Source organism: Suricata suricatta, chromosome 10 (assembly GCF_006229205.1).
Source record: "Suricata suricatta isolate VVHF042 chromosome 10, meerkat_22Aug2017_6uvM2_HiC, whole genome shotgun sequence".
Taxonomy (NCBI): Eukaryota; Metazoa; Chordata; class Mammalia; order Carnivora; family Herpestidae; genus Suricata; species Suricata suricatta.
This window is the reverse complement of record NC_043709.1, coordinates 53,108,090-53,120,427: the sequence shown is the minus strand read 5'-3', so window position 1 is coordinate 53,120,427 and position 12,338 is coordinate 53,108,090. Positions and strand designations below refer to the sequence as shown.

General features: G+C 33.6%; 1 long non-coding RNA gene across 2 annotated transcripts in view; it reads right to left on the bottom strand.

The window, feature by feature from the left end:
• Positions 1-9,092, bottom strand: part of LOC115304976 — a 75,307-nt gene extending 66,215 nt beyond the window's left edge. For both annotated transcript variants that reach the window (XR_003914702.1, XR_003914701.1), the window contains exon 1: positions 9,021-9,092. This is a non-coding gene — a long non-coding RNA (uncharacterized LOC115304976). The remainder of the gene's footprint in view (positions 1-9,020) is intronic.
• Positions 9,093-12,338: the final 3,246 nt, after the last annotated feature.

Here is a 12,338-nt window from a genome sequence, read left to right as displayed (position 1 = left end):
TTATCAGTTTATTCTCTACAGTGAAGAGTCTGTTTCTTGGTTTGTATCTCTCTTTTTTCCTTTGCTTATTTGTTTTGTTTCTTAAATTTCATCTCTGAGTGAAATCATAGTTGTCTTTCTCTGACTTATTTTTCTTAGCATAATACTTTCTAGCTCTATTCACAACATTGCAAATGGCAAAATTTCATTCTTTTATGACTAATATTCCATTGTATGTGTATGTATACACACACACACACACACCACATATTATTTATTCATTCTTCAATTGATCGATCCTTCAGCTTTTTCCATCATTTGGTTATTGGAGATAATGCTGCTATAAATATCAGGATACATATATCCCTTTGACTTAGTGTTTTTGTATTCTGTAGGTAAATACCTACTAGTGCAATTGTTGAATTGTAGGGTAGTTCCATTTTTGAGTAACCATTTTTGTTTTCCAGAGTGGCTGCACCAGTTTGCATCTCCACCTATAGAAGGTTTTGGTTTCTCCAGAGGCTCACCAGCACTTGTTGTTTCTCATGTTGATTTTAGTCATTCTGACTAGTGTGAGGTGATAGTCTCATTGTAGTTTTGATTTACATCTCCCTGATAATCAGTGATGTTGAGCATCTTTTCATGTGTCTCTTGGCCATCTGCATGTCTTCTTTGAAGAAATGTCTATTTGTGTCTTCTGTCCATTTCTTAACTGGGTTATTTGCTTTTCGGCTGTTGAGTTGTCTAAGTTCTTTATATATTTTTGATATTAACCCCTTAATTGGATATGCAATTTGCGAATATCTTCTTTCATTCTGTATATTGCCTTTTTGTTTTGTTGTTCATCTCCTTTGCTATGCAGAAACTTTTTACCTTGATGAAGTCCCAATAGTTCATTTTTGGTTTTGTTTCCCTTGCCTCCAGTGATGTGGAGGGATGCCTGGGTGGCTTAGTTGGTTGAGCACCTTAATCTTGATTTTGGCTCAGGTCATGATCTCACCATTTCATGAGTTAAAGCCCATGTTGGGCTCTGTGCTGACAATGTGAAACCTGCTTGAGATTCTCCATCTCTCTCTCTATCGCTCTCTCTCTGCCTCTCCCCTTCTTTCTCTTTCTTTCTCACTTTCAAAATAAATAAACTTAAAGAAAAGAAGTTGCTATGACTGTGGTTAAAGAGGTTATTGTCTGTGTTCTCCTCTATGATTTTGACGTTACATTTAGATCTTTCATCCATTTTGAATTTATTTTTGTGTATGGTATAAGAAAGTGGTTCAGTTTCATTCTTTTGCATGTTGCTATCCAATTTTCTCAATACCATTTCTTGAAGACATTTTTTCCATTGAATATTCTTTACTGTTTTGTTGAAAATTAGATGACCTTATAGTTCTGGATCCATTTCTGGGTTTTCTATTCTGTTCCATTGATCTCTGTGTCTGTTTTTGTGCCAGTACTATACTGTTTCAATCAGTACAGCTTTGTGATATAACTTGAAGTTCAACACTGTGATGCCTCCAGCTTTGCTTTTCTTTTTCAGGATTTCTTTGGCTCTTTGAGGTCTTTTGTCTTTCCATCCAAATTTTTGGATTGTTTGTTCTAGCTCTGTGAAAAATGCTGTTGGTATTTTGATGGGAATTGCATTAAATATATAGATTGCTTTGAGTAGTATAGACATTTTGACAATATTTGTTCTTCCAATCCATGAGCATGGAATGTCTTTCCAATTCTTTATATCCTCTCCAATTTCTTTCATCAGTGTTGTACAGTTTTCAGAGTACAGATCTTTCCCCTATTTGGTTAGGTTTATTCCTAGGTATCCTCTGGTTTTTGGTGCTATTATGCACTTGTTTGATTCATTGATTCCTCTTTCTGCTGCTTCATTAATGGTGCATGGAAATGCAACAGACTTCTTTATCTTGGCCCTGTATCCTGCAACTTTGCTGAATTTGTGTTCAATTCCAACAATTTTTTGGTGGAGTCTTTTGGGTTTTCTAGAATCATGTCATCTACAAATAGTTTAAGTTTTACTTCTTCCTTGCCAATTTGGATATCTTTTATTTCTTTTTGTTGTCTAATTGTTGTGGCTTTATTTTTCTCAAAGAAGAGTCAAAATCATATTAGCCTGAGACACCAAAAATCCAGGATATGTTCCTGTAATAGCAGGGTAAGACCCAGGAAATTATCCAAGTTTAAGATGTTAGTAAGGTGATACCCGATCCCTAAATGTAATGCTAACAGTGTGTCATTACTCTAGATAATATTCAAGGTATTTATGTTCTGTTTCATCCCTGACTGACCAAGTGCCAACTTAAAAGGATCAAACAGGTATGAAAATAATATTCCAGTGTTATGCTTTCTAGCAAGAACACAACTTACATTTTAACTCACCTTAGTAGAAATTTATTTTTTTTTAATAACTTACTATGCCTGTTCAAATAGGGCATCATCATTTCTAGGAATTATACCTCCATCTGCACTGTCTCTTACACCCATCCATGCATACAATGACATCAAAACTTTCTCAGTTGATTATTATCTGTGAGAGAGAAACATGCTCTCTAGTGCATACTCTGACATAAGAGGAATATATATAATGTAAGAATTGATCTTTAGTCTATATGGTAATTCAGAAGACTAGAAAATCCTCATTGGAGTTGGAAGCAGGAAAACGCATTTTTCAGACCATTTGAGACATCAAAGCTGCTCACCTTGAGCTACACCATTCTGCTGTCTACATGTGCTTACTACATTTTTCCACCCAAAGCATAAATATGTAGCCTACACTTAAGTCAACTGATCTTATACCTATAAAATGAAAGGCTAAGGATTCATTGATTCCTTAACTCATCTATTTAAGTCATATTTATTGAACACATTCCTAAGCAGATATGAGTAAATGAGTTTCGTGGATCTGCATTTGTGTGTGTGTGTGTGTGTGTGTGTGTGTGTGTGTGTGTGTGTGTGTCTATTCTATCTTTTTTTGTGATTATCTGCTGGTAGTAGATATACAGCTGAAGCTGTAGAAAGAAACCTGGACTTGAATTCTGCTTATACTAAAGTTAAATCAAAGATATGCACTTATAACCTGTGATCCTAAGCCCATTTCATCAACTTTTCAGACCTAAAGTTTATATTTCTCACATAGAGTTAATAATACCTGTATGACCAAGATTAGATATCTTTTCTTTTTTAATTTATGTTTTAAATATGCTCCATATATTACCACCTTGCCTCATTTAAATTTGAAAATTCACTGAGGTCAGGAAATATGGTTTTCAAATCATCAGTTTCCTTTCTTATGTAAGTAATGATAACATTTATTTAGTGTTTACTCTGTGGTATGCACTCAATTAACCACTTTATATACTTCACTTATTTAATGTTTACAATATCCCTAGCCAGTTGTTACAACTTTGAGTTCTACAGAGGCTGCTTGACTTTAAAATTTAGCTCCTCTGCTTATAAGCTGTAATATTGGAAAAACCACTTAGCCTCTCTAAATCTCAATTTTCAAATCTAATCATAGGTAGTTGTGAGACTCAGATGAATTAGTAAAAGTAAAGTACATAAATATTGCCTAGAGTATAGTAAGTTATTAAATATAATATCGCTTTCAAATATACCCATTTTTTACCATAACACTTCTAACTTGAATTATTATGGTAGATTTATTACTGTTCATTTTTATTCTTTTTCAGTGTTTGAACTTTTTTCAGCAAATATTATGAGCAACAAAACTTAGCTTCACCTAGATAAGCACAGAATATGGACTGTCTCCTTTCCTGCTCCTCTTCTGTGGATGGAGTGTACTTTCCTCCACCATGGATGTTGGCCCAGTCCATGTGATGTTCCTTGGCTAGTGGAATATTGTATAAAATAAGATGGTGCAGCCTATGCTTTATGTAGAATCAGTTGTTCCTGTTTACGTCTATGGAAACTTCTAGGCCCACCATGGGAAATGTGTGCCCGGTATACCTGATGCTCCCATGCATGGACCCCAAAAGTGTGAGATGTGTAGATGTTAACTGTATGGAGGAAGAAAAAGACCTGCTCCAGCTGTCTTGCTGTCACAGAGATCTGTTAGTGAGTAATAAATGCTTACTTACTATTTGCCACTGAAGTGGTGTGTTTTTATCTTATAATGTGGTAAAGAATGGCCAGTGCACCCTATCTCCCCATCAAATTATTCGATCTTTACTCAAAGTAGGTTTTTTTTTAAACTACAAATCCAAAGATAACATTTCCTTCTACTTAGGCACCTTTTAATGGCCTGCCATTATATGTGGACTAAAATCAAGTTCTTTGTTATAGTTTATGAAGATTTTAACTAACTCTAGATACATTATTTTTCTATCATAGGCTACCTGGACCCTTTTTCTTTTTCTAGAACATCTCAACTTCTTTTTCTTCTCAAAAACTTTCTTAGATATTATTTTTTCTTCCTAAGAGGATATTCCACACTTTTTTTTTTCCCATGCTCCTTACCCTTCAGGTTCTGACTTAAAAATCACCTCCCCAGAATGCAACTTTAATTAAATATGTATTCATTTACTTATTTTTTGTCTCTTGCTTCTACTATATTGTAAGTCCTGTGAGGTTAACACAAGAGTTAGATTTATTTACTATTGATTGCCCAGAACTTAGTACAATCCCAAAAGCTTACATATTCTAATCAATTCTGCTGGATATATTGGTATTTGATAGGGAAATTGAGGTAGATAATGAGATCTCTTTCACCAGATTATGTAAGTGATAACTAGGTACAGAACAAGGACTCATACCCAGGTATATCTTTTGTTTGTAAAGCTCCAGATATTAGGGGGAAACCACTAAAATATATATTTTATCTGTAATACATCTAGCCTTGACTTACATCCAATTTTGAGAATTCATAATAAATGTTGATGAACCACTCATTGAATTATCCCATAGTAAATTGTTAAATAATTAAGTAATGCAAAATTATAGGGGTTGTATTTAAGCAACTTAGAATAACAGATTTCACCTAGCCTTAAGTACTTTATAAATATTTATTATTGAAAATTTACAAGCCAAATATATTGCTTGCTTACTTGCTTTAAAGAGATACCCTCAGGTTGTCTATTATACAATCTGATCTACTTTAGTATATCTCTAGTAAATACTTAATGGTATCTTTAAAACTATTACAAATTTTATTCTAATTTCTATCACATCTTTGTATTAGTAGGAAAGGGTTAGATTGCTCTATATTGAACAGAAACCTCACAGTAGTAAAGAACTATAGCAAAAGATGTTTATTTCCTACTATATGTCTGTCATTGATAGGCTTAGAATCTGTCCCATATCTCTTTCCCTGCAGAACCCAACACAAATGAATAGCTTCATTCTGGAATTTTGTTGGTTGTCATTGCAGAGAAAACCTAAAATGTGAAACATGAGCTAGCTTTTAAATTTCCTGCTCAAGATACATAGTACTTCGATTCTTATTTTATTGGGCAAATCAAGTCATTTTATGAAGTCTGAAATCACTGGGAAAATACAATTAATTCTCACCGAGGAAGTGGCACTACATGTGGGCACAAGTAATAGATGTCACTGATGCTTTGCCACCTCATTTCCCTGGTGGGATCACTGTATAATTGTTGGACTTGTTTTATTTTAGTCTCTGAGACTAGCGTGTTTTTTTGTGTGTGTGGGTTTTGTTTTGTTTTGTTTTTCTTTTCACAATACCTGTCGTCACTCTTTCTCAATTCTGAATTATCAATTAGCCATTTGAAGTTTAAAGGAAGGCTTGATAACCATAAAGTAAAGTATTTGCACAATGGAAATGGTGTATGAGGGGCACCTGGGTGGCTCAGTCCATTAAACGTCCGGCTTCAGCTCAGGTCATTTTCTCCCGGTTTGTGGGTTTGAGCCCGCTTCAGGCTAGATCTATGCTGACAGCTAGCTCAGAACCTGGAGCCTGCTTCTGATTCTATGTCTCCCTCTCTCTCTGACCCTCCCCTGGTCAGGCTGTCTCTCTCTCTCTCAAAAGTAAATAAAACATTAAAAAATATATATATTTTAAAAAAAGGAAATGGTGTATGAAAACGTATGTAAGATTGCTTTCATAAAATCATTTGGGGCAGATAAACATGGAATAAGTTTGGAAATTGTGTTAATTACTCCCAACTTTAAAGTTACTTTGAAGTGTCTTAAATATTGTTCAAAGTCATTAAAATCCAAAATCTATGATCCTTTCTTGGAGCCATCACTCAAGAGAAAATGACAATTTCTAAGCAATTGCCTTTCCCAGAGGTTGAATTAATATTCTTAATGTTTTGAATAGTGGCAGTTAGACTCAAATAAAAGAAAAATTAACATTAAGTAATTGTATTTGGTCATACTTTTTCTCCATGAAGGTAAATTTCAATAGAAAAATCACACTGTTTTCCATTATATTTTTTAAAATGGACAAAAATAATACTGATTTCTTATTATACAGGGATCCATACATATATTTTTAAATCTCTAATATAATCTTTTTATTTAATCCTTAGTTTAATCTTTGAATGTAGGTTTTTTAATTATCATTCGATTAAGGAAATTGAAGACTCAAGATTGAATGAACTGCTCTATGGCACATGGCTGATAGTAAATATCATAGATTATAAATTCATACAGTTTTGCTTTAAAAAATTTACACTTTCCATTTGCATCATGCAATTTGACTTTCTATTTGCACTATCAAAAATGGTATCAGTGTGTATTCAAAACATGAAAATTAAATGGTACATCTGGAAATGGTAACTATATCTCTATTCTTAAATTGTTCATAAGTCTGGAGTAGCTGTTTTTCATCAGTTCATCACTCAAGGTAAATGTGCATGCACCACTCCTAATAACTTGATAAATCTATTAATATTTAACAGAATTGTGCTGTGTTAAGACTACATATTGTATGTAATTGATCCTAGAAAGTAAATGCTTAAATAAATATTCTTGAATATGTGTGGATTCTTGACTTCGGGATACACTGAGGCTGGAAAAAAAATGGATTGAGCATAAAAATCTCCTAAAATGCACAAAAAGTGATATTTTCTAGTTACTAAGAGCACTTTCTGGCATCAGACTCATCTAGTAGTACCTCCCAGTTCTGCAGCAAGTTATTTAACCTATTTGAAATTTTATTTCCTTAGCTGAAAAATGAGGATGATAGAAACACTTGATTCAAACATTTGTTCTGAGGATTAAATAAGATATGCTCTTAAAGTGTTTATAACTAGTGTTTACCAAGTAAACAACAACAGCAACAATAAGTAAAGACCCACATTTTTTAAATGCTTATTTATTTTTATGAGAGAGAGAGGGAATGCAAGCTGGGGAGGGGCAGAGAGAGGAGACACAGAATCCAAAGCAGGCTCCAAACTCTGAGCTGTTAGCACAGAGCCTGATATGGGGCTCAAACCCATGAACTGGGAGATCATGAACTGAGCTAAAGCTGGATGCTTAACTGACCGAGTCACCCAGGCACCCCAAATACCTACATTTTGATCTTATACAATGACTATACATATCTACTGCTGTGGTCTAAATGTGTTCCCCCCAAAATTCACACACTGAAATTCTAATACCCAATTTAATGGTATTAGAAGTGTGGCCTTTGTGAGGTGATTGGGTCATGAGGACAAGCCTTCATAAATAGACTTTTTATGATACAGCTAGAAATCTGCAAACCAGATGAATATACTCACTGGACCATTCTGTAACCCTGATAGTAACTTCCAGCTACAAGAAGTGTGAAAATAGGTTTCTTTTGTTTACAAGCCACTCAGTCTGTGTTGTTCTGTTACAGCAGTCTGAACAGACTATGACATCTACCATGCAAAAATATGAGTTTTTAGAAACAATATATAAAAAATAAATAGTATTGTCAGTGGTAGATTAATAGCTTAACTAAAATAGAAAATGATCTGTAAACAGTATCATTTTATATTGATTCATATGTGAAAAAATGGATTTTTGAAGCCAGTTAGGAAGAAGGATGATGTAGTTGCTACTTACATCAAGAGCCAGAGGGTGATTAAGGTTAGTGGTGCATGTGTATTTCCCAAAATGACATATCATTAAAAATCAAGAGTAATGATAAAGGATAAAATTTCAGGTAAATGTTGATGGTTATTCCTAGTGTGAATTTCAGGGAAGTGGGTTTCATAAATAATGATGTCGAGTGGCCATCAGTGAACTCATCCACAGTGGTAGCATTAACATAGATTACAGTTTTCTTTTAATGAGCAGTTATAAGTTCAGGAACTTTCCCCCAAAGTTTCTAAATTTTTTAAGGTTATCAAGATGTGAATTAACATTAAGAATTCTAAGGCTAGGAAGTTGGTAGTCTAAGGAAGAATTACAGATGTTGGGATTGAGTGACATAATGAAACAGTAACTGGTGAGATAGAATCTGAGCTATATCACTGGTCAACCAGTCAGCCTAAACCTGACCCTGACTAGCTAGTCTAAGTCTCTGGTTGTACATCAAAGGAATTCACATAATCTTGCCTAAAAATGGTATTTATCTTTCTGGAAAGCAAGTAAAGATAACTATGGCACAATATCTAGGTAGCTCAAAGTTACTTCTTTAGTAGAATGACATACACTGGCTGGATTGCTGTCACATCTAAATTATATACTTCTTTTTAATTTTTTTTTCCGTGACTATAGTTAGCACACAATGTTACATTAGTTTCAAGTGTACAAAATAGTGATTCAACCTCCCTAGATGTTATACTGTGATCACTGCTACTTTATTCTACATGATACACAGCTTCTCAGTCTTCAGTAGCCAGCTTCTTTCTCTTAGAAAATTTAGAAATTTATGATACAGCTAGAAATTGGTTTATAATGCATTAGAAATTGTTGGCACAATTACACATAGAATTTTCTTGTCAGGAACATGCTCATAGTGTGGAAATGTATAGTTCAGAGCCTCATGAGAGGGAAAAATCAGTCCTATATCTGGGTACTGAATACTAAACTCTTATGTTTGTCTAGGCTAGTAATAGTTGAAAACAGATAGTACATACTGTCATGGATCCTGATTTAGCTGAGTAGAATTTCCATCAAGGCTTCTGTTTGGGGAAGCTGAAGAAGTTGTGTTTTGCATCAGAGCATTCTCCAAATAGAATGTAGTGAAACAATCACCTTAGACCTAACAATCACCTTAATCTTCTTGTAGTTCCTTTTTTAACAGACTTAGCTCTCCCTATCAGAAGTAGGGCAACATTTTTACTTTCTTCCTCTTCTAGTGTTCTTTCATCTAAAGTGAAGTAATTCTCACTTTCGCTTACTACTAAGACTTAGGAGGACTAAAAGGGTCATTGGCTCAAATTAGATTTATATTACTTAAGAAGTCATATATATAGATAGAAAATTTTGTGTACACCTGATGTAATTATATGTATACATATATCTCTGGTATGTGTGTGTTAAAATATGTGTGGGTCTATATTTGATTTATTACTTTAAAAAACTATGTAATTAAGCAGGCATTCCATTTAAAAGATTGTTAATATGATTCTCATTTCTTTTCCAATGAGATATAATTGCAATATATTTTTGTGAAAATTCCTAATTTAGATACATATCACAGAAGAAACTTCAGCGGGGCTTTCTTAATTACCAATTCCATTCAGTTGGAATTGGTTTGATAAGCTATCATTGTTGGATCAAAATTTCATTTATTTAAGTGGTTTAGGTATTGAAGTAAATATTAAACTTTTTTTATCAGATTCTATGAACTACATGTACTAGATTATGGTATTTTCAAAATATTTAATGTCCATTCTATTTGGACCTCCCTTGTGGGAGATTTATATTTACAGGTTTATAGATATCAAGCTTAAACAAATAAATAACTTTGGGCATGAATGCGTGGGAAAGTGTCATGTGAAAATTCCAAATAGTCTTTAGAGTCATTGCATGCTATCATCATGTCTCTTTTGTTGTCAGTTGTGAGGCTGACAGTATTCCAGATTTGGGCCTCTCTGTCAACCTAGCTCTGGAGTGAAGTAGATATTGAATGAACTTAGTAGAAATAAATATTAATGCATAAACCATCTTGATTTGGCACTCAATGTTTTTTTTTTTATGAGAGCATAACTTAGTCTAAGATTTATGGGGAAATGTTTCCCAAAATAATGTAATAAAAAGATATAGTTCAGTTGTTTCTGTTATACAAGTACACAGGCACTAGGGACATAGCAATATAGTAATTGTGTTAATGCTAATGTTATGGAATATAGTAACAGAAATTACTGTTAGACATAAAATTAATGACTAGCATTTACAGCTCTGGCCTTTCATACAATGTTATGGGAGTGCATGTTGGTACATTTCCAAAGGGTAATTTTAAATATATGTTAAAATTATTAAAATACAATCTTTGATACAGTAGTCTGGCCTCAAGGAAATGAAGTAAGAGTACACATAAAACATGCAGAGGAATAGCGAATTTTTATAAGAATAAAAACATTTTGAAACAGCCTAATATGCAAAAGTAGAAGATTGGTAACATCATCATATGTAAAATTAAATCTTATGCAGCTGTTAAAATAATATTGTGGAGGAATATTTAATAGCATCAATGTTTTTGACAAAGGGCAAAGAGCAAGATAGAATTGTAAATAATACATGACTTTAATTCTTTTAAATCATAATAAACATGTACACAGAGATTGGATAAAATGAATGAACATTTAATAGTGGTTATTAGTACATGGTATAATTTTTAAAATTAATATACATTATCCTTAGACCTGGAAAATTATTATGAATTTCATTAAAAATAAAACAAAGGGGAAGTAAGGTAAGGCTCTTTTTCATATATGTAAAATTTCAAATTATGTTGTAAGTAGGGAGAGTTTTTTCCTTGGCTATTCTTGCCCATTTTGTCTATTTGTATATGAAGTGTTAGGTGCTGTGACATCACCTCATCTTGACATGTTACTTTAATTCGATTTTCACTGGTTTTAAAGTTGGGCTAGTGGTGGTGTTAAAGAATCCCAAATCTCTAAAATTAGAAGGTCTCAGGCGGCTGGCAGAAGCAAACCCAAACTATGCAAGGCAGTAGACACTGGGGAGGCTTGGGGAAAGGGCTATCCTATAAATATGTGATATTAAACAACATCACTGCCTTCTATCTACACACTCAGTTGTGACAACAAAAATGTCTCAAGATATTGCCAAATATCCCAAAGGGAGATAGTGGTAGAAGCATTGTCCCTGTTTGAGAATCACTGCTCCAAAAAATGTACCTTCACCTGGTCTCAAGAATTTAATATAGGTCAAGTTCCAAGGAAAATGAGCACCTCCAAGTTAAAAAAAAAATGTTTTCCGCAGACACCACATCGAAAGCATTTGCCATGACAGCTAGCATAAATAACAGAGTCCATGGATATTTCAGGTATTAGAATAACAGGGAATATAAAATAACTTTTGTATGTCTAAAGAAATAAAGGAAATTCTTGAAAATATGAAAAAAGAAAAATAAAATTAGACTAAATGCAAGTCTCTTTACTACATTTCTATTTCTTTTTCTAACTATTGTAAAGATAGACAATTCATGGTAATTAAATATTATTTAGTCATTAATTCCAGCTGGGACTACTGATAATTATGTCCCAATATGATTTCCTCTAAGATATCTCACAGGCCATTGATAAACAGTGAGAAGAAAAAAATCAGGGGATTAGCAGTAATTATTGCAAAGTGGTTTGCTATTAAATTAATTGAATAAAAAGTAATTGGATTATGTATGATCTTCAACAGCTATTAGAGTTTAAACTTTAATTAAATTGTCATAGTCCTCATTCAGAAATGAATGTTTGAGCATAAACTATTTTTAAACAACAAGAATAGCAGAATACTAATCAGGACAGCCTATACCACCAAGCTTAAGTTGAAAGCTCTATCAGACTGATTACCAACCAATTTCCACACATTAAAATTATCGGAAAAATGTGTTAAGATATAGTAATCATTTGCAGGCTTTTCAAATACTGCTTGATAGGTAGTCATTTGGCATTGATTAAGAAAACTCATTCTTAAACAATTAGCTCAGTTGTGTGCATTAAAGAAAATCTAAGCTTTTAATTTTGCCTGGAAATTGTTAGGGTCAGAATTCCCCAGCTAAGTTCAAAATCAGTTTATCAACTATTTCTGTTTCTACCATGGAAGTCATTTAAAACATAATGAGGCTCCTAGGTGACTCAGTCCGTTAAGCATCCGACTTTGGCTCAGGTCATGATCTCACAGTTGATCAGTTTGAACCCCGCATCGGGCTCCAGCTCAGAGCGTGGAGCCTGATTTGGATTCTGTGTCTACCTCTCTCTGCACCCCACCCC